Here is a 16282-nt window from a genome sequence, read left to right as displayed (position 1 = left end):
TCTTTGCTAGGCTCTGGTAACTATGACTCCAGACCAGAAAAGAGAGTCAATCAACTTGTCTCAGATGGCCCTGGCTGAGAGTGAGGACAAGGTCAAGCCTTACACCCTAGAGGAGTTCTCCTACGACTATTTCAGGTAGCCACACTCACATGCACACTCACATGCACATGCATACTCACATGCACACTCACACATGCACACTCACATGCACACTCACACTCACTCACTATCTCTTACACACTCACTCTTCTCCTCCCCCCCTCTAGACCCCCTCCTAAGAGCACTCTGAGCAGGGTGATGATCACTAAGGGCCGGGGGAAGGAGCGTCTGTGGTGTTGCACCAGGGAGCCCCTCAAACAGCCTCTGCTGAAGAAGGTGCTGGCCCAGGAAGAGCTCTCCCAGGAGGCTCAACTGGCCTTCATAGATATCCTTACTGCCTTGCAGCTATTGTGTATCGAATACCTTTTTATGCCTCATGCCCAAATCATCTTAAAGTAACTTTATTGAGCTACACAATCAATTTTAAATAAATTTGTATTTTATTTCACCTTTATTTAACCAGGTAGGCCAGTTGAGAACATGTTCTCATTTACAACTGTGACCTGGCCAAGATAAAGCAAAGATGTGTGACAAAAACAACAACACAGAGTTACACATAAACAAACGTACAGTCAATAACACAATAGAGATATCTATGTACTGTGTGTGCAAATGTAGAAGAGTAGGGAGGTAAAGCAATAAATAGGCCATAGAGGCAAAATAATTACAATTTAGCATTACCACTGGAGTGATAGATGTGCGGATGATGATGTGCAAGTAGAGATTCTGGGGTGCAAAAGAGCAAGAGGATAAACAACAATATGGGGATGAGGTAGTTGGGTGTGTTATTTACAGATTGGCTGTGTACAGGTACAGTGATCAGTAAGCTGCTCTGACAGCTGATGCTTAACGTTGGAGAGGGGGATGTAAGACTCCAGCTTCAGTGATTTTTGCTTTTCGTTCCAGTCATTGGCAGCAGAGAACTGGGAAAGGAGGTGTTGACGGCTGCACAATACTGTTTTTTATCGATGGCGGTTATGATATCGTTTAGGACTTTGAGCATGGCTGAGGTGCACCCATGACCAGCTCAGAAACCAGATTGCATAGTGGAGAAGGTACGGTGGCATTCAAAATGGTCGGTGATCTGTTTGTTAACTTGACTTTCGAAGATTTTAGAAAGGCAGGGCAGGATGGATATAGGTCTATAACAGTTTAGTCTAGAGCAGGGGTGTCAAACATACGGCCCGCGGGCCGGAACCGGCCCCCAAGGAGGTTCGATCAGGCCCGCAGGATAATTTGAAAGTGGAAAAAATGCATAAAAGACATGGAATTAATATTTTTAATTCGCTGCAATTCATGGATTATCCGCTAAGGGGCGCACTCTTTCCATCAGAGTAGAAGACAAGCCGCATCACTGAGACAGACTGAAAACAGCAGACGGTATCAATGCGCCATCTGCTGCTTGTTACGACGTTGTTAATACCTTGGTCTCTACCTCTCCGCTACACCCTCATTAGCCAAAATGTCGTTATCCAAACGGAGAAAAGTAGATAAGGAGTGTAGAATTTTCAAAGAAAAATGGACCACGTCCTATTTATTTACAGAGATGCACGGAAAACCTTCGTGCTTGGTGTGTTTGCAACAAGTTTCGGTATTGAAGGAATATAATATTCGACGCCACTACGAGACTCATCACAGCGAAAAATATGACGGCTTGCAAGGACAACTGAGAAGAGATAAGATTAACGAATTGCTGCCGGGTCTGAGGAAACAGCAGTCAACTTTCATCCAGAGCCGAGAAGTCAGTGAAGCAGCGGTAAAAGCCAGCTACCTAATTGCTAGCGAAATAGCATTAGCATCGAAGCCGTATTCCGACGGTGACTTTGTTAAACGATGCATGATGAAGGCGGCTGAACTTGTATGTCCCGAGAAGCGACAAGCTTTTGCCAATATTAGCCTGACGAGGAATACTATAGCAGAGAGGATTTCGGAACTATCGGCAGATTTAGACAGTCAATTGAAACAGAGAGTCAAGTCATTTATTGCATTTTCCGTGGCAATTGACGAGAGCACTGACATCACAGACGTGGCCCAACTGGCCATATTTATTCGAGGAGTTGATGAGACATTGACTGTTACTGAAGAGTTTCTTGAGTTGGTGCCAATGATGGACACCACAACAGCCGAGGACATTTTCGGCTCTGTCGTTGCTGCATTGGACAGAGTTGGAGTGGACTGGTCCCGCGCTGTCAGCCTGGCTACAGACGGCGCGCCATCCATGGTCGGAAAGAAAGCAGGTGTCGCGACAAAGTTCAAAGACAAAGTACAAGCCCTTAATGGAGGAGATCGTTTCTGGACATTTCACTGTATTTTGCACCAGGAGGCATTGTGTTGCAAGTCGCTGAAAATGGACCACGTCATGGAGGTGGTTGTTCGCACTGTAAATTTCATCCGGTCCAGAGGTCTGAACCATCGTCAGTTTGACAAACTTCTCAGCGACAGCAACATTACCCACAGCCTGCCATACCACACTGAAGTGAGATGGTTAAGTTTTGTGCCTTTGTACAATCAGTGGGATCAGTTGCAATGCATATTTGTGAATGATAAAAGTAAATTGCATATTTGTCTAAGGAAATATGAGGTGTTTCATGAAATGTTTTGTAAAAGGATAGTTCATTAAATTTCAATATTTTCCTAATGTTCTTGTGCTTCTTTACACCAAAACAAAGGAAAGACATGATATTTTGGTTATTTATAGCAGAGTATGGTATAATTTTAATGGTCCGGCCCACTTGACATCTCCCTAGGCCGTATGTGGCCCACGATGCGAAATGAGTTTGACACCCCTGGTCTAGAGTGTCTCCCCTTTTGAAGAGGGGTTACATTACATTTAACATATTGACGTGCATTGATTTTGTATGCTAAACAGTTAGCATTTGGAGACAATCGCCAGCTATCTAACCTTGCCCATAGACTGCCTACTGGGTAATGAAACCGATCTGTAATTTGGGTGAACTATCCCTTTAAATGTGATGCAAACTTCAACAGGTCATGGTAGCAGGTAGCCTAGTGGTTAGGGCGTTGGGCTAGTAACCGAAAGGTTGCAAGATCGAATCCCCGAGCTGATAACGTAAAATAAATCTGTCGTTCTGCCGTCATTTAAAATAAGAATTTGTTCTTAACAGACCTGCCTAGTTAAATAAAGGTAAAATAAATTATGTACAGTGCCTTCGGGAAAGTATTCAGACCCCACATTTCTTTACGTTACAGCCTTATTCTAAAATTGATTAAATAAATAAAACATCCTCAGCAATCTATACAAAATACCCCATAATGACAAAGCAAAAACAGGTGTTTTGACATTTTAAAACAAAGATACCTTATTTATATAACTATTCAGACCCTTTGCCATGAGACTCGAAATTGAGCTCAGGTGCATCATGTTTCCATTGATCATCCTTGAGATGTTTCTACAACTTGATTGGAGTCCACCTGTGGTAAATTCAATTGATTGGACATGGTTTGGAAAGGCACACAACTGTCTATATAAGGTCCCACAGTTGTCAGAGCAAAAACGAAGCCTTGACGATGCTGTAATCACTGCCAAAGTTGCTTCAACAAAGTATTGAGTAAAGGGTCTGAATACTTATCTAAATATGATATTTCAGTTTTTTCATTATGGGGTAATGTGTGTAGATTGATGAGGAAAAAACTATTTCATCCATTTTAGAATAAGGCTGTAACATAACAAACTGATGAAAAAGTCAAGGGGTCCGAATTCTTTCCGACGGCAGTGTACATTATGTAGTGATGCATCATGGTTTAATGTCTGTGTTTAGCATTTGTGGTCAATGTTTGGTCATGGCCCTTGACCGCTCCCCTGCACCCCTGATGAAATATATGGGTGACTACCCGTCCAAGCGAGCGCGTTCGGTCAACGAGCTAACCGACCAGATCTTTGAGGGAGCGCTGAAGGCGGAGCCACTCAAAGACGAGATCTACTGTCAGATCCTCAAACAGATCACCGAGAACCACATCAAGTATGTCTAGACTGTGCAGTCTACACACACATGTAGTCTCTCAGGGAAGTTGTGGTCATATGGGGATTGACCATGGTGTGTATGTGGCTGTGGCGTGTCTACCTGCCTGCCTGCGTGTGTTTGTCTGCCTGCCTGTGTGTGTGGGTGGGTGTGCAGGTACAGTGAGGAGAAGGGCTGGGAGCTGCTGTGGCTTTGTACAGGTCTGTTCCCTCCCAGTAACATTCTGCTACCCCACGTCCAGAAGTTCCTCCAGGCTAAGAAGCACCACCCCCTCGCCCCTGACTGCATGCAGAGACTCCAGAAGGCCTTACGGTATATCTTACACGCTTGTAAAGTATATTTACTTTAAGTGTTTCGACAAGTACACACATTACAGGTTTAACCATTTTGGAAAAAGTATATATTTTTTATTGAGTTTCTCAGCCATGTAAACATAGGAGAAAAATACTGACGTATTTACGCAAGGGACAAATCCTAATTTGAGATCCATCCGAGATTTACAAAAAAACATTTGAGTTATGTGTGTGGATCTCAAGTAAGGATTCGGCTCTTAACTCAAGAGCCACTCCAGATCCATGCCATCTTACTCATATTCCTTCCTTTGTCTTTCTATTGTCTTCCTCTGGGTGAACTAACAGTCCAACAGTAATTGTAGCATGATGTACTACAGTACCCATACTGCTCTGTACCCATAATGCTCTCTCCTTACTAATACAGTAATGGATACAGGAAGTACCCGCCTCACCTGGTGGAGGTGGAGGCCATCCAGCACAAGACCACGCAGATCTTTCACAAAGTGTTCTTCCCCGATGACACAGATGAGGTGAGAGGTCAACCTCATCAATGTTGTTACAAAGTCACAATGGCACAATGAGGCCCAAACGTGAAGTCAACATTGAGACAACGTTGTGTGTTTGCTGGGTAACAGAGACAAATACAGCACACATGCTGACTTATTCTAACCTGGAATGTATTGTGTGGTCAATTTTATTGCAAATAGTGTAAATGTAGCTTTTTTTTACAGGCTTTCGAGGTGGAGTCGAGTACCAAGGCCAAAGAGTTCTCTCTGAACATCTCAGGCAGACTGCTCCTCAAGTCTTCTGAGGGCTTCAGCCTGTTTGTCAAGATCACTGACAAGGTACACTACTAGGATATGACTGATATTACATCTGAAATCCACAGTGGTGAAACTGCCACGTCCGTTTGTGATATTACAACAACAAAGAAACTACTTCAAACAAAGATCACAGTTTTTTTCCCTCGGACATCATTGCAGGTGTGATAAAACAGCAGAATATGTACTGAGACTTTTTTTACCGTGATGCTGGATGTTCTCCATTTCATAAGCAAAACTAAAATAATAACAAACTCGCAGGGGAGAACACTGCGGCTGTTTCCCCTTTTACTGATAAGCCTCACCAGCAAGAAAAACTGATGCAATGATGTCATTAGGACGTGTTTTTTCACTTTGCGGTCAGGTTGTATACTGGTTGTAAAATTGTGATGTATTTAACTGGTTGTAATCTGTTTATATGACCAGATACCAACCAAAATATGACATATTTTCCTGACTTCTTGATGACTTCATGAAAAAAGACCTCCTGTTTGCAATCTGGTCGTGTCTGGTTGTAATCCGATGTTTCTACAACTAGAAAACAATTTTACAACCAGAAAATTACGCCATTACGACCCATGCAAAAGCTTGCCCTCTGGATCAGTACAAGACTGTGTTCTTGTACTTGTACACCCAAATAATATATATAATTTCATAATATTTATCCAAATAATTACAGTGTATTACAGTATGAGTCGCAGATCTTAATAATTCAAAACGGGACTGTTTTGAAAGATTCTCTACCTCTTTATACCTCCACTAGGAGTTTACACCAATTTTATTTTTGTAAGATTTCACTACTGTCGGAATGTGAGGGTGATTCAAATTACTCTCGATAAACTGTATCAATATTTATGTTTGACCTTTGACCTTTGCTGGTTCTTTCCAGGTCATCAGTGTGCCTGAGGGGGATTTCTTCTTTGACTTTGTAAGGCATCTAACCGACTGGATCAAAAAAGCTAGACCTGCAAAGGACGGTAAAGACATGTCTGGACTGTAGAGGGCCCTAGATTCAGTAGAAAGGTTACCCATAGGAAGATTATCCATGATTAGATCTGTTCTTTATCACCTTTAATTCTCCAAGACAAACATTTGCTTTATTCAACAAGATATTTTGGGGTATTTTCTCAGAGAAACAACCATATTTAATCTTAGATCTGTGTCACTCTGATCAAAATATGAGTTCTCTAAAGCCTCAAAGAAGTTTCCTTTCAACTTTCCTGTAGGCATCTGACATTTGCTAGGTCCACAAGAAAGAAAGACAGAAAGTCCAACCATCCTATTAATCCTAAGGATGAATTGATGATCCAACTTTCAGCACCCAGTGCGGCCTTCAGGGTTGGGCCACATAAACATTTCATCAAACATGGTGTGTCATGTCAACACGTTGTGGCAAGGGTTAATGCTAGGGTGAAGGTTAAGCTTGGGTTTGGGAACTTTCTAGAAGAAAAAGAAACGCACACCTATTTAGGCGAGGTGCTGGCTAGCGGAGTAGAAAACTTGAAAATAAAGGAGAGCCGCACACTAGGAGCTCAGATGCAAAAATGTAATGTCCAACGTTTTGAGAGCCAAGCTGTCTTCATCAGGGTATGATGAAGACAGCTTGGCTGCAAGCTGTCGAAACGTTGGATATTACATTTTGAGAAGTATGTAAAATGAGAAGTATGTCCTGAATCTCTCTCTCTCTCGTCCATCTGTAGGTATAGTGCCTTCACTGAGCTATCAGGTGTTCTTCATGAAGAAACTGTGGACCAATACCATGCCAGGGAAAGACTCCATGGCCGACTCCATCTTTCACTACTACCAGGTGTGTGTGTGTGTGTGTGCGCAGAGTCATTTAAATGGTGAAAATAAATAAATAATCTTTTAATGTGGCATGAACACAACCAGTCATGATAATTTCATCTGATTCAAAAAGTTGTTTATCCACTCCAAAATAATTCCAGCATCCAAACTGCATGTGTACTCGCGCCATTTGATGAATGGAAATATACATCTGTTTACAAAACACCAGAAAGTGTGCCTAATGACATTCAGTGATTGCCAATGATTAGGCCTAGATTAATTCATGGTCTTGCTGACAAATTGACCTTTTTTGAAGCATGGAATGTCGGAACACCTGAAATGGGGCTGAAACTGTCCCAGGAAAAGCGGGATGGTCACCCTTCCACACGCGGTCAAATTATTAGACTAGGCTATGTGTATTGCCATGAACTTCAAATAGGCCAGCCTGTAGCCAGTGATGTAGGCCTAGTGGTAAAAAAATGGTGGGTAAACTCTGATTGCCGGTCACAGTAAAAAAAATGTTATGCTCCCATTTAATTTTAATGCATTTTTTCTAAAAAAGTGGGTAAAAAGCGTTTATTTGCATTTACCCTCCACTAGGCCTACACTGCCAATAGTCTACCCTCTAAGCCAAGGGAATTTTACACAATATGAACACACTCAGAACAGGTAGTCTACATTCAATATAATACATGACTTGAATCAAAACATGTTTTACACCCTACAGTGGCTTGCGAAAGTATTCACCCCCCTTGGCATTTTTTCTATTTCAACCTGGAATTAAATAGATTTTGGGGGGGGGGGGGGGGGGGGTTGTATAATTTGTTTTCCACAACATGCCTACCACTTTGAAGATAAATACGACAAAAAAAAAGGAATACTTGAGCGTGCATAACTATTCACCCCTCCCAAAGTCAATACTTTGTAGAGCCACCTTTTGCAGCAATTACAGCTGCAAGTCTCTTGGGGTATGTCTCTATAAGCTTGGCACATCTAGCCACTGGGATTTTTGCCCATTCTTTAAGGCAAAACTGCTCCAGCTCCTTCAAGTTGGATGGGTTCCGCTGGTGTACAGCAATCTTTAAGTCCTACCACAGATTCTCAATTGGATTGAGGTCTGGGCTTTGACTAGGCCATACCAAGACATTTAAATGTTTTCCCTTAAACCGCTCGAGTGTTACTTTAGCAGTATGCTTAGGGTCGTTGTCCTGCTGGAAGGTGAACCTCCGTCCCAGTCTCAAATCTCTGGCAGACTGAAACAGGTTTCCCTCAAAAATGTCCCTGTGTTTAGCGCCATCCATCATTCCTTCAATTCTGTCTATTTTCCCAGTCCCTGCCCGATGTAAAAACACCCCCACAGCATTATGCTGCCACCACCACCATGCTTCACTGTGGGGACGGTGTTCTCAGGGTGATGAGAGGTGTTGGGTTTGCGCCAGACATAGCGTTTTCCTTGATGGGCAAAAAGCAAAATTTTAGTCTCATCTGACCAGAGTACCTTCTTCCATATGTTTGGGGAGTCTCCCACATGCCTTTTGGCGAACACCAAACGTGTTTGCAAATTTTTTTCTGGTCACTCTTCCGTAAAGCCCAGCTCTGTGGAGTGTACGCCTTAAAGTGGTCCTATGGACAGTTACTCCAATCTCCGCTGTGGAGCTTTGCAGCCTCTTCAGTGTTATCTTTGGTCTCTTTGTTGCCTCTCTGGTTAATGCTCTCCGCTTGGTCCGTGAGTTTTGGTGGGTGGCCCTCTCTTGGCAGGTTTGTTGTGGTGCCATATTCTTTCCATTTTTTTTTTATAATGTATTTAATGGTGCTCTGTGGGATGTTTAAAGTTTCAGATATTTTTTTATAACCCAACCCTGGTCTATACTTCTCCACAACTTTGTACCTGACCTGTTTGGAGAGCTCCTTGGTCTCCATAGTGCTGCTTGCTTGGTGGTGCCCCTTGCTTAGTGGTGTTGCAGACTCTGGGGCCTTTCAGAACAGCTGTATATATACTGGGATCATGTGACACTTAGATTGAAACACAGGTGGAATTTATTTAATTAATTATGTCACTTCTGAAGGTAATTGGTTGCACCAGATCTTATTTAGGGGCTTCATAGCAAGGGAGGTGAATACAAATGTATGCACCACTTTTCCTTTTAATTTTTTTTGAAACAAGTTATTTTTTTCATTTCACTTCACCAATTTGGACTATTTTGTTTATAGGAAAAACGCCAAGGGGGATGAATACTTTTGCAAGGCACTGTAGTTCATGAGGTGTCCATAATTCATGAGTTAATGCTTGAAGTCTTCACAGATCGTGTGACATAAAACACCTTTAAGTATCAAAAGTAAAATTCCTTATATTAAGCTAACCAGACGGCATCATTTTCTTGTTTTTATTTTATTTACGGATAGCTATGGGGACACTCCAACACTCATACAGAATTTACATAAGAAGCTTTTGTGTTTAGTGAGTCTGCCAGATCAGAGTACAAATACAAGTGCAAATACCCCTAAAAAACGACTTAGTACTTTAAAATATGTTTACTTAAGTACTTTACACCACAGTGCATGAGAACATTCTTGTGTGTGTGCTCATATGTGCTTGACTGTCTGCATATTTGTTTAAGTGTATTGACCCTACTCACTCTTCTCTCTTCAGGAGCTTCCCAAATATCTCCGTGGTTACCACAAGTGTTCCCGGGAAGAGGTTTTCCAGCTGGGAGCGCTGATCTACAGGGTGAAGTTCGAGGAGGACAAATCCCAGTTTCCCAACATTCCCAAGATGCTGAAGGAGCTGATCCCTCAGGACCAGATCAGACACCTCTCGCCTGAGGTCTGGAAACGGGTGAGTCGTAAAATCAGAATTCCTATAGGACTAGTTTATCTGGACCGCGTGACCTGACCGAGAAAATCTATACGAGTGCTGATCTAGGATCAGTTTTGCATTTTAGGTCATAAAGAATAAGAGGGGGACCCTGAATGTAGATCCCATTCTTTGTGAATACCCTTACCGCTTCTGGCAAACAGTTGTGGCAAATATTTGGCCAATTTGCCGCAAATATGCAGCAAGCTCAAATTTCCACATGCAAATTGGTTTTGTGGCAAACTATTACGGCGAATATGCGGTGACTTGTGAACTTCTGGCAAACAATTCTAGGAAACTTGTGGCGAACATTCTACTGATTATGGAAATTAGATCAAGTTTTTGGTTACTTTGTGTATTAAAAACATTGAAATGTTTTATCTACATAAACCAAATCACATCATTTTAAATGAACTTGCTTCTCACAGAGAAAACAAAACTAAACATACAACATTTTGAAAATACACTAAACAACATGTATTCAATTTCTTAACAGATAAAAATAAATCCAATACAACATGAAATCATCAGAATGCTAAATAACTCATTTTTTAAATATTTTTTGTAGTTACGACATTTACATGAGAGAAATCAAATTGTATTTGTCACATACACACATGGTTAGCAGATGTTAATGCGAGTGTAGCGAAATGCTTGTGCTTCTAGTTCTGACAATGCAGTAATAACCAACGAGTAATCTAACCTAACAATTTCACAACAGCTACCTTATACACACAAGTGTAAAGGGATGAAGAATATGTACATAAAGATATATGAATGAGTGATAGTACAGAACGGCATAGGCAAGATGCAGTAGATGGTATAGAGTACGGTATATACATATGAGATGCGTAATGTAGGGTATGTAAACATTATATTAAGTGGCATTGTTTAAAGTGGCTAGTGATACATGTATTACATAAAGATGGCAAGATGCAGTAGGTGGTATAGAGTACAGTATATACATATGAGTTGCGTAATGTAGGGTATGTAAACATTATATTAAGAGGCATTGTTTAAAATGATTAGTGATACATTTTTTACATGTATGGCAGCAGCCACTCAATGTTAGTGGTGGCTGTTTAACAGTCTGATGGCCTTGAGATAGAAGCTGTTTTTCTGTCTCTCGGTCCCTGCTTTGATGCACCTGTACTGACCTTGCGTTCTGGATGATAGCGGGGTGAACAGGCAGTGGCTCGGGTGGTTGTTGTCCTTGATGATCTTTATGGCCTTCCTATGATGGTGTAGGTGTCCTGGAGGACAGGTAGTTTGCACCCGGTGATACGTTGTGCAGACCTCACTACCCTCTGGAGAGCCTTACGGTTGTGGGCGGAGCAGTTGCCGTACCAGGCGGTGATACAGCCCGACAGGAATCTCTCGATTGTGCATCTGTTAAAGGTTTGTGAGTGCTTTTGGTGACAAGCCAAATTTCTTCAGCCTCCTGAGGTTGAAGAGGCGCTGCTGCGCCTTCTTCACCACGCTGTCTGTGTGGGTGGACCAATTCAGTTTGTCCGCGATGTGTACGCCGAGGAACTTAAAACTTTCTACCCTCTCCACTACTGTCCCGTCGATGTGGATAGGGGGGTGCTTCCTCTGCTGTTTCCTGAAGTCCACGATCATCTCCTTTGTTTTGTTGACGTTGAGTGTGAGGTTATTTTCCTGACACCACACTCCGAGGGCCCTCACCTCCTCCCTGTAGGCCGTCTCGTCGTTGTTGGTAATCAAGCCTACCACTGTAGTGTCGTCTGCAAACTTGATGATTGAGTTGGAGGCGTGCATGTGAACACCATAGGGATGTTGACCTTAGTATGTTTAACTCGTCTCCGCGTTTTGGACTTCTAACCCCTTTTAAACATTGTGTCTGAGCTAGAGTGGTATTTGTGAGGGTGGATCCCGAAGGGGTCCAGGGACAGTTCTTTTCACAAAAACGTCTGTAAAGTCTGAATGGTTTGAGCTCATCTATGAAAAGCTGAGACTCTCACGAACATGTAATGCTGTTTTGCTCTGTGACGCTCATAAGCCACACATGAGTAGATAGAAGGTAAGGAGTTCTTCTACATAGAAGATCACAGGAAATCCCAGGACATAGTGTCTATAAGCTCACATTGTTTCTGTCACAAACTCCAAACTCTACACGGTTGTCACTAACTAGTTGGATATTCATTTCCCGCTGAGCAAACAATTTCTGTACTTACTGAATTCTTTTTTATCAGGTTTTTGCTTGGCAGACCTTATTTTTTTGTGTACTACTTGTAGCCCTGGTTGTCCTGAAAATAAACATTAAAACACTTCATTGTGAGGCAAAATATAAGGGCTGGACATCAGATAAATGAAAGTAGTGAGAGAAAAAATCTGATTTTTGCTGGGGTCTGGCGAACTGTTTGCCACTAGTGGCAATAAGTATTATTATTGCGGCAGATTCACCACTAGTGGCAAACATTTGCAAACTTCTGGCACCATTTATAGCTCCCAGACGAGCTTAATACATTCTATGCTCGTTTCGAGGCAGACAATACCGAGCCATCGGGGAAGACTCTCGCTGCTCCGGACCAGGTGTTTTCACGCTCCGAGGCGGAACTCTCAAAAGAGTGAATAGTCATGAAGCTGCCAGCCCAGATGGCATTCCTGGCCTTGTCCTCAGAGTGTCTGCTGACCAGCTGGCGGGCGTCTTCTTGGACATCTTCAACCTGTCCCTGTCCCAGGCTGTAGTACCCACCTGCTTCAAGGAGACCACCATCGTCCCAGTGTCCAAGAAAAACAAGATGACATACCAAAATTAATATCGCCCCGTCATCAAATAGTGCTTTGATAGGCTGGCCATGACCCACATCAAGGACAGCATAACAGGCACACTGGACCCACTCCAATTTGCCTACTGCTCTAGCAGATCCACAGAAGATGCCATTTCCATCGCTATTCACACGGCCAATAACACATCTGGACAAGAGGAACATTTATGTGAGAATGCTGTTTATTGACTGCAGTTCAGCATGCAACACTATGCAACTTGCGGGAAGTTTGCCGCAACAAATTAATTTTTGTACGGGGGCCATGGTCCTAGTCATTGTGTCATCAAAAATATATAAACAACATGCTAATTAAATTGTCTGAGCAAGGATTTTGTGCTAATTTAGCAGAGGTATAGTAGTTCAGTGAACTACACTTGCGTGAAGAGTAACCTTGCCTGAGACCTAAAGACTTGCTCTAGCTTCTCAAATAAATGCCTAAGCTTTAGGTCAGTGGGAGTGCATAAGAAACCAGGGTTTAAATCATATTTGGTCACACACTCTGCTGCTTGTTTTTCTGTCTCACAGTCCATAGTGGCGTTGTTCAACAAGCAGTCGGGGAAGACTCGAGAGGAGGCCAAGCTATCATTCCTCAAAGTCATCTTCAAGTGGCCTACATTTGGCTCGGCCTTCTTTGAAGTCAAGGTAAAGAGGTATATAGGAATGCTGTATAGATTTCTGTATGAATTCATGTTATTGTGCAGAACCGGGGCAGAATGATCTTTGTTTGTGGGGTTATTCTTTAGTGCATCATGCTTTATCTTGGCCAGGTCGCAGTTGCAAATGAGAACTTGTTCTCAACTAGCCTACCTGGTTAAATAAAGGTGAAATAACATTTAAAAAAAATTAAATTAGAGTTACCGTGTGCATTTGAGAGCTGTTTGGTACGTTAGGAGGTTTTTGTTCAAATAACTTTTCTTGATCAATGGTCAGAAAACTCAACTCTATCTCAGGTCATGGAAAACTCAACTCTATCTCAGGTCATGGAAAACTCAACTCTATCTCAGGTCATGGAAAACTCAACTCTATCTCAGGTCATGGAAAACTCAACTCTATCTCAGGTCATGGAAAACTCAACTCTATCTCAGGTCATGGAAAACTCAACTCTATCTCAGGTCATGGAAAACTCAACTCTATCTCAGGTCATGGAAAACTCAACTCTATCTCAGGTCATGGAAAACTCAACTCTATCTCAGGTCATGGACTATTGCTATTGACCTGCTCAGAGAGTTGCTGTGAATTCCTTGCTACTTTCTTTTGATGTATTGTTGTTTTATTTATGTATTATCGTTGTCAGTGTATACAGTACATTTACCTATCGTCTGCCTCAATCACAGTATTTATTTATATGATTCATAAAAAATAGTTCACAAACTCAAGTTGTTCGTTATAGATTTAAAAGATACCACTTACAACTTAACAGATGTTCTCCTGTTCAACAGCAAACCACTGATCCAAACTTCCCAGAGACCCTCTTGATAGCAATAAACAAACATGGTGTCAGCCTGATCGACCCCAAGTCAAAGGTGCGTGTGTGCGCGTGTGTGTGTGTCATGGAAGTTGTGTATGTGTGTGCTAAACGTGTATTTCTCCAATTCCCACCTGAACAGGACATCTTAACGACTCATCCGTTCACTAAGATCTCCAACTGGAGTAGTGGAAACACCTACTTCCACATCACCATCGGCAACATGGTCCGAGGCACCAAGCTGCTGTGTGAGACCTCACTGGTGAGCTACTGGACATTTCAACACTCACAATTTGACATGACATGAGATGTCAATGGCTCTCAGGCAGTGTTGGTATACCGTATTTAGGGCTAGCCTATTTTAGATTCTTCACCCTCTACACAAACAGTGCCTTCGGAAAGTATTCAGACCCCTTGACTTTGTCCACAGTTTGTTACAGCCTTATTTTAAAATGTATAACATTATTTTTTACCCTCATCAATCTATACACAATAACCCATAGTGACAAAGTGAAAAAAGATTTAAAACAGAAATACCTTATTTACATAAGTAGCCAGACCCTTTGCTATGAGACTTGAAATTGAGCGGGGGAGAAGGGCCTTGGTCAGGGAGGTGACCAAGAACCTGATGATCACTCTGACAGAGCTCCAGAGTTCCTCTATGGAGATAGGAGAACCTTCCAGAAGGACAACCATCTCTGCAGCACTCCACCAATCAGGCCTTTATGGTAGAGTGGCCAGACAGAAGCCACTCCTTAGTAAAAGGCACAAGACAGCCTGCTTGGAATTTGCCAAAAAGCATCTAAGGACTCTGACCATGAGAAACAGGATTGTGTGGTCTGATGAAACCAAGATTTAACGCTTTGGCCTTAATACCAAGCTTCACGTCTGGAGGAAACCTGGGACCATCCCTACAGTGAAGCATGGTGGTGGCAGCGTCATGCTTTGGGGATGTTTTTCTGCGGCAGGGACTGGGAGACTAGTCAGGATCGAGGGAAAGATGAACGGAGCAAATTACAGAGAGATCCTTGATGAAAACCTGCTCCAGGTTGAACCCGATCGAACATCCCTGGAGAGACCTGACTGTGCAGCGACTCTCCCTGTCCAACCTGACAGAGCTTGAGAGGATATGCGGAGAAGAATGAGAGAAACTCCCCAAATACAGGTGTGCCAAGCTTGTAGCGTCCTACCCAAGACGACTCAAAGCTGTAATCGCTGCCAATGGTGCTAAAACTAAGTACTGAGTATAGGCTCTGAATACTTATGAAAATGTAATATTTCAGTTATTATTTGTAATACTTTTACAAAAATTTCTGAACCTGTTTATTCTTTGTCATTATGGGGTATTGTGTGTAGATTGATGAGGATTTTTGTATTTTATTTTTTATTTTAGAATAAGGCTGTAACGTAACAAAATGTGGGAAAAGTCAAGGGGTCTGAATACTTTCCGAATGCACTGTATAGACAGGTTAGCTGACAATGTCGTGAAACGATGTGCACGCCTCAAAGGGGAAGAAGGCTGTGTGTTGTTGTGGTTCTGGATGGCCAGATAGCTACATATCAGATAGCAACAATGATAGCAACAATGACCGGAAACTGCCAGCTGGTGGCTTGTTTTAGCTCATTTGATTTTGTTCTTGATACCATGTCTTGTTTTGAGGTGTTTTGGCTGATATAACATTTATGCTAATATGGCAACATTTCCTAGCTAGCTACTGTAACGATGTATTTGAAAGACATTGTGCTCATTGAGCAACTTTATTTATGTGTTCAACAAAGATTAGAGACAAAATGTAGTTTACATGTATTCAGCGATCAAAGCCAACCCCATCTGTTTGCCCCATAGTTGCACACGCATCGGCTTTGTTGCTTAACAACCAACCCGTCTATTAACCAAATTCTTCTCAAGATGCTGAAGTGAAAAATAGGGTTTCATTTAAATCACACTTGACTAGACTGTAGGTGTCATGTGGCCAAAAATCATAGTAATTGTCTCAGCCTGAAATCGGCCTATATGCAGATAGAAAAGCCTTTTAATGGTATACCTCGGAGGTTCTGTAGCTTTGTGGAACTCGAAATAATGAATGCATGGAAGACCTGGGTTAAATGCTGAGTGTTTGATAAGGCCGTCTTGGAGTGACAGTTGACCAGGTTTTCACTTTTGAGACTATTCTGTTGGCTCCATGGCGCCAGGCA

General features: G+C 42.2%; 1 pseudogene; it reads left to right on the top strand.

The window, feature by feature from the left end:
- LOC129819878 (unconventional myosin-VIIa-like) overlaps positions 1 to 16282 on the top strand; it is an 87728-nt pseudogene that overhangs the window by 70104 nt on the left and 1342 nt on the right.

The sequence above is a fragment of the Salvelinus fontinalis genome, chromosome 2, assembly GCF_029448725.1.
Source record: "Salvelinus fontinalis isolate EN_2023a chromosome 2, ASM2944872v1, whole genome shotgun sequence".
NCBI classification, from domain to species: Eukaryota; Metazoa; Chordata; class Actinopteri; order Salmoniformes; family Salmonidae; genus Salvelinus; species Salvelinus fontinalis.
Note: the sequence above shows the minus strand (reverse complement) of the source record. Positions and strands in the feature narration are given on the sequence as shown.